This window comes from Triticum aestivum, chromosome 3A, assembly GCF_018294505.1.
Source record: "Triticum aestivum cultivar Chinese Spring chromosome 3A, IWGSC CS RefSeq v2.1, whole genome shotgun sequence".
NCBI lineage: Eukaryota > Viridiplantae > Streptophyta > Magnoliopsida > Poales > Poaceae > Triticum > Triticum aestivum.
The window spans coordinates 385,874,308-385,881,441 of NC_057800.1; positions in this window are offsets into that span (position 1 = coordinate 385,874,308).

Genomic DNA, 7,134 nt, shown 5'->3' on the forward strand with positions numbered 1-7,134 from the left:
CAGGCGGGCAGCGCGCCGGGCCGGGGAGGGCCCGCCCTGGGCCGAGCGAGCCCGCGTGGCACGGCGAAGTGGGCACGCGGGCACGGTGAACCACGTCGCGACACGTGGCGGCGGCGGGATGAAACGGACGTGTCCGTCGGCGAGATTTGTGTCCAACGCGCTAGGAGAGGGAGGGGGCTAGGGTTTCGCCCATGATTTTAGGAAGGGGAGCTATATATATAGGTAGAGGGAGCTAGGAGGCTCCAAATGAGGTGCGGTTTTCGGCCAAGCGATCGTGATCGAACAGCCTAGGTGATGGAGGGGGTTTAGGTGGGTTTTGGGCCACTTTGGAGGGGTGTTGGGCTGCAACACACACGAGGCCTTCTCGGCTCCTCGATTAACCGTTGGAGTATCAAACGAAGTCCAAATGGCACTAATCTTGACAAGCGGTCTACCGGTAGTAAACCAAGGCCGCTTGGAAAGTATCGGTCCAATCCGAGAACGTTTAATACCCGCACACGAAAAGAGGTAGAAAGGGGCACCGGAGGACATAGGAGCGCCGGAATGCAAAACGGACAACGGGGAAAATGCTCGGATGCATGAGACGAACACGTATGCAAATGCAATGCACATGATGACATGATATGAGATGCATGAAAAAGACAAAACAACACGAAGACAAAACCCGACAACAAGGAAATAGCATAACTTAGTGCCGAAAAAGGCAAGTGTTGGAATACAAATATGACAGGTTACATACAGGGTGTTACAACACTCCACCACTACGAAAGGATCTCGTCCCAAGATCTAGGACTGGAAAAACGCCGGGTACTCAGAACGGAGGTGATCCTCGCGTTCCCAGGTGGCTTCACGGTCAGAATGGTGTGACCACTTGACTTTGAGGAATTTGATAGACTTGTTGCGAGTCTTGCGCTCAGTTTCTTCAAGAATAGCATCTGGGTGCTCATGATAAGAAAGGTCTTCTTGGAGATCAATGTCTTCAAAGTTGATGGTGCGGTCAGGAGTCTTGAAACACTTGCGGAGTTGAGACACGTGAAACACGTCGTGCACGTTTGCAAAGTTGGATGGAAGTTCAAGTTGATAGGCAAGATCGCCTCTTTTGCCAATGATCTTGAAAGGACCCATGTATCTAGGGGCAAGCTTCCCTTTGATACCGAAGCGACGAGTACCTTTCATTGGAGAGACGTGGAGGTAGACATGGTCTCCGATCTCGAAAGCCAAGTCATGATGCTTGCTATCATAGTAACTCTTCTGGCGCGATTGCACGGCTTTGAGATTATCACGAATGACTTTGCACATTTATTCTACCTCTGTGATCAAGTCATTGCCAAGAAGTTGACGTTCCCCAGTCTTTGACCAGTTAAGAGGAGTACGACACTTCCTTCCATAGAGAATTTCGAATGGGGCCTTGCCTGAACTCGCTTGGAAGCTGTTGTTGTAGGAGAACTCGGCATATGGAAGACAATCTTCGCACTTCATACCGAAAGAAATGATGCAAGCCCTGAGCATATCTTCAAGAATCCGATTTACTCGTTCGACTTGGCCACTGGTTTGAGGATGAAAAGCTGTGCTGAAGCGGATGTTGGTGCCGATGGCCTTCTGAAAAGAATCCCAGAACTTGGAGGTGAAGATGCTGCCACGATATGAAGATATCAACTACGGAATGCCGTGCAGAGAGACAATCCTGGAGGTATATAACTCTGCCAATTGAGCTGCTGTGATAGATTCTTTGATAGGAAGAAAATGAGCCACTTTAGTGAGCTTGTCGATGACAACGAAGATATTATCATTGCCACGCTTGGACTTTGGAGACCCAGTCACGAAGTCCATCTCAATATGGTCAAACTTCCATTCTGGGATGGCAAGAGGTTGGAGGAGACCCGCTGGTCGTTGGTGTTCTGCTTTCACTCTTCTGCGGACATCACATTCATTTATGAACCGAGCAATCTCGTGCTTCATTCGAGTCCACCAATACGACTGCTTGATGTCCTGGTACATCTTTGTACTTCCAGGGTGAATAGAGAGGAGTGAATTGTGAGCCTCGTTCATAATGACTTTATGAAGGTCACCTTTAGGCACAACAATGCGATCCTCAAAGAAAAGAGTATCCTTCTCATCAAGACGATAGCACTTGTACTTGGGTTGACTCTTGGCAATCCCAATCTTCATCTTCTTCACCGTAGTATCAAGAAGTTGAGCCTCGCGAATCTGATCTTCCAAAGTAGGAGGGACTTGGAGGTTGGCAAGCAATCCTTGAGGAACAACTTGTAGATTTAGTTTGTGGAAAGCTTCACAAAGCTCCGGTTGGTAAGGCTTGAGAATCAAACTGTTGCAGTAAGCCTTCCTGCTCAATGCGTCAGCAATTACATTGGCCTTGCCTGGAGTATATTCGATACTCGGATTATACTCTTGAATCATTTCGACCCAACGAGTCTGCCTGAGGTTGAGGTTCGGCTGAGTGAAGATGTACTTGAGACTCTTATGATCAGTGAAGATGTCCACTTTTCTTCCCAATAAGAGATGTCTCCATGTTAAAAGAGCATGGACAACTGCCGCCAACTCGAGGTCATGAGTGGGGTAGTTCTTTTCATTGGGCTTCAACTGGCGAGAGGTATAGGCCACAACTTTCTTCTCTTGCATCAACACTGCACCAAGATCTTGAAGGGAAGCATCACAGAAGACCTCAAACGGTTTGGATTCATCAGGAGGAGTCAGAACTGGAGCAGTGACTAACTTCTCTTTTAGGGTGTTGAAAGCGATGTCACATTCAGGCGACCAGACGTACTTCACATGCTTCTGGAGAAGGTTGGAAAGAGGCTTCGCGATCTTTGAGAAGTTCTCAACAAACCTTCGACAATAGCTTGCGAGCCCAAGGAAGCTGCGGAGTTGCTTCACGTTTTGAGGTGGTTCCCAATTCACAATTGCAGACACCTTCTCAGGATTAATAGCTATGCCCTTGGCAAAGATGATATGTCCAAGGTAGAGAACCTCATCGAGCCAAAACTCGCACTTTAAAAACTTCGCATAGAACTGATGTTCTCTGAGTTTATCCAGAACCAAACGCAAGTGTTTGGCATGATCCTCCTTGTTCTTGGAAAAGACCAAAATGACATCGAGGTAGACCAAGACGAAGTCATTTGTGTAGGCGTTGAAGATGAATTTCATCATGCGAGAGAAAGTTGGAGGTGCATTGACAAGGCCGAAAGACATGACAGTGTATTCATATGAACCATAGCTTGTTCTGAACGCTGTCTTGGGGATATCTTCTTCACGAATGTGAATCTGATGATAGCCCATACGGAGATCAAGCTTGGAGAATACGTGAGCACCTTTGAGTTGTTCAAAAAGCTCATTGATGTTGGGAAGTGGGTACTTGTTCTTTATGGTCTTCTTGTTCAATGGACGGTAGTCGACACAAAGTCGGTCCGTTCCATCCTTCTTCTTGACGAAAAGAACACCACAACCCCATGGAGAAGAACTTGGTCGGATGAGACCCATACGCTCTTGAATATCGAGTTGCTTCTTCAGCTCCTTCAACTCTTCAGGTCCAAGCTTGTAAGGACGTTTGCAAACAGGTTCCGTGCCAGGCTCAAGATCGATGAGGAATTCAACTGGCCGGTGCGGAGGCATTCCTGGAAGCTCTTCTGAAAAGACGTCTTGATATTCGCAAATGACTGGAATCTGAGATATGGCATCCAACTCGCCCTTCTCGTTGAGAGAAAACAGTCGGATGGTATCATCACGAGCGGCAAAGACGATAACATCCTCAGACGAATGAGTCAATTGAATCTGCCTGGCAGCACAATCAAGGTGAGCCTTGTGCTTAGAAAGCCAATTCATTCCGAGAATAAGATCAATATCCGAGTTACCAAGGACCACTGGAGAGGATAGAAATTTATAGTCGCCCAACGTGATAGAAACATCCGGAGCAACCAAACTAGAAGTCATAAGCTTTCCAGGAGAAACAACTTGCATGACTTTAGGCAAAACCTCAGTGTCAACGTTGTGCTTCGATGCAAAAGGGAATTACAAGAAAGAATGCGATGCTCCAGTATCAAAAAGTACTTTTGCAGGAACATCGTTAACAAGAAGGTTACCCATGGTCATATCTGACGAGTCCTCTGCCTGAGCTGCGTTCATCATGTTGACCTTTGCAAACTTGGGATTATGCTTGACCACTGCGCTACTGGCAGATCTCACAGGAGGAGGAGGAGGAAGACGCCTCTGATTGAAGCATTTGTTGGCATAGTGACCCTTCTGCTGACACTTGTTGCACGTGACCTTTGAAAGCGGACGGTGATACAGAGCACTTGATCTTGGAGCTTGAGACAAAGTCTTGTTCTGAAAGCCTGGGTTGGGCGGGTGGGAAGATCCATTCCCACCTTTGCTCTTTTGCTGATAAGGCTGACGGAACGGAGGAGGAGGAGGCAACCAATACTTTTGCTGCTTAGCAGCCACTTGAGTTGAGGAAGAAGGAGTTGCATCTCTGACTTGCTTATTGGAAGCATCGCACTTGAGAGTTGAGCAGTCTCTTGTTTCAGTGCCATATTGTAGAACTCATCATACTTCTACGGCTCAAAAAGCACAAGAGCAAGTTGAAGATCTTCTCTGAGGCCACCTCTGAACTGATAAATCACGCTCTTCTCGTCGGGGACGTCCTTCTTGGTGAAACGAGTGAGTTTCTGGAACATGATGTTATACTGGTAAACAGACAAGCTGCCTTGCTTCAGGTTGCGGAATTCCTCACGCTTGCTCTCAACAACACTCTGAGGAATGTGGTGAGCTTTGAAATCTTGACGGAATTCATCCCAGGTAATCACACGGCCTCCTCTGGAATCTTTGTACTGTTGATACCACTCAGCAGCTTGGTCTTTGAGTTGGAACGAAGCAAACTTGACAAAGTCCTCGGGCCTGACATTGCTGCACCCAAAATGCTTGCAGATATCCATGAGCCAATCATCAGCGTCTGTTGCTTCGACACAGTTACTGAAGGTCTTTGGCTGGTTTGCGAAGAACTGGTTGAGTGTAGCAAACTGATTCTGATTGTTGCCATGGCCATGATTTCTTGGTTGCGCTCTTGCAAGAGTTGCATGATCAGCTGCGTGTTTGCATTGGTAGCGGCCATCACAGCTTGCCATGCCTCCGGAGGTGGAGGTGGTGGTGGCGGTTCAAGATTCAAACGTGTTGGGGGAGCCATCCTGAAGAGGGTGACATCCGTTAGCACCTTGACAGACATATATTCAAGATGAATCAAATGGATCGAAAATTGCAACATATAGTCTTAACATCCAAACAAAATGAACGAATGCATTCCAATAAAAATGGTCACACTTCCATAAATTGAGAAGCCACTTAGATAGAGGTAGAAGAATAAAACAACAAGGTACGGACAAGAACAAATACTTGGTGAGGATTACCCAATCACAAACCAAATATTTGTGGAGGAAATACTAGAGCTACATGAATTCCCACCTATTAAACTCCTGAACCTTTCCGGTTATGAAATCAAGTGTTGGGGATACAGGGGAAGCATAATATCTCACCCAAAGCTAGCAAATCCTACATCCAACTGTATCCATCCTTCAACACATAACCCAGAAACCTTCGGAAATCATTTACCTCAACCTTCGAAAAGCATCTGTTATACGAGTTATGGCGATACTCCCGAACTCCCGCCCCAGTACTAGGTGGCGTCGAGGTTATCTCACCAACAACTGCATAAAAGAGATTTTCGATGTCGGCGAAACTCAGGTATTCGAGAATTGCAATGATAAAATTGTGACGACAACACCTCGGAGCTCAACTCCCCGGGACACTGCCACAACCCCTAAATGTCAGGAGGCACCAAGAACAATGTTCTCGTCACAAAACCATCGGAACGATTCCAAGATACCCGCGTGATCCTAAATTTTTTAGTGAAATTTGAGAAGAGAAGAGTCAAAACTCTACGTCAGGATGCCTCACCAGAGCGACGAAGGGGCTGAGGAGTAAAAAGAATCCTACTCTCCGATATATATAATCCTAAATGACTAAAAACATTTTTCTAGACTCAACAATGCCAGCGATTCGATCAAGCAGGGGGCTCCTAAGGTCGGGGAAGGCTCTGATTACCAACTTGTAACGCCCACGATGCGGCTATATCTCCCACGTGTCGAAGCACGACTTAGAGGCATAACCGCATTGTAAGCAATGTCGCAAGTGAGGTAATCTTCACAACAACCCATGTAATGAATAAAGGGGAAAGGTACATATTTGGCTTACACTCGCCACGTCACACAATGCATAAATATCATTACATTCATCCAGGTACACTCAAGGTCTGACTACGGAACCAAAATAAAGAACAACCCCAAATGCGACAAAGTCCCCGATTGCCCTAACTGAGCACCACTGCTGATCGTCTAGAAAAGAAATGTAGTATCGTCCTGAGTCCTCATCGAACTCCCACTTGAGCTCAGTCGAATCACCTGGAGCGGTATCATCGGTCCCTGCATCTGGGTTTGGAATTAAACTGTGAGTCACGGGGACTCAACAATCTCACACCCTCGTGATCAAGACTATTTAAGCTTATAGGAAGGGTAAAAGCATGAGGTGGAGCTGCAGCAAGCGACTAGCATATATGGTGGCTAACATACGCAGAAGAGAGCAAGAAGAGAAGGCAAAGACACGATCGATAAACTATGATCAAGAAGTGATCCTAGAACAACCTATGTTCAAGCATAACTCGAGACCGTGTTCTCTTCCCGGACTCCACCGAAAAGAGACCATCACGGCCACACACTCTGTTGATTCATTTTAATTAAGTTAAGCTTAAGGTTTTCTACAACCGGACAATAACAAATTCCCATCTGCCCATAACCGCAGGCATGACTTTCGAAAGATCAAATCCCTGCAGGGGTGTCCCAACTTAGCCCATCACAAGCTCTCACAGCCAACGAAGGATATTCCTTCTCCCAAGACGATCCGATCAGACTCGGAATCCTGGTTACAAGACATCTCGACAATGGTAAAACTAAACCAACAAAGCCGCCCGAATGTGCCGACAAATCCCAATAGGAGCCGCACATATCTCATTCTCAGGGCACACTCAGATGAGACTAACTACGAGTAAAACCAACCCTCAAGTTTCCCCGA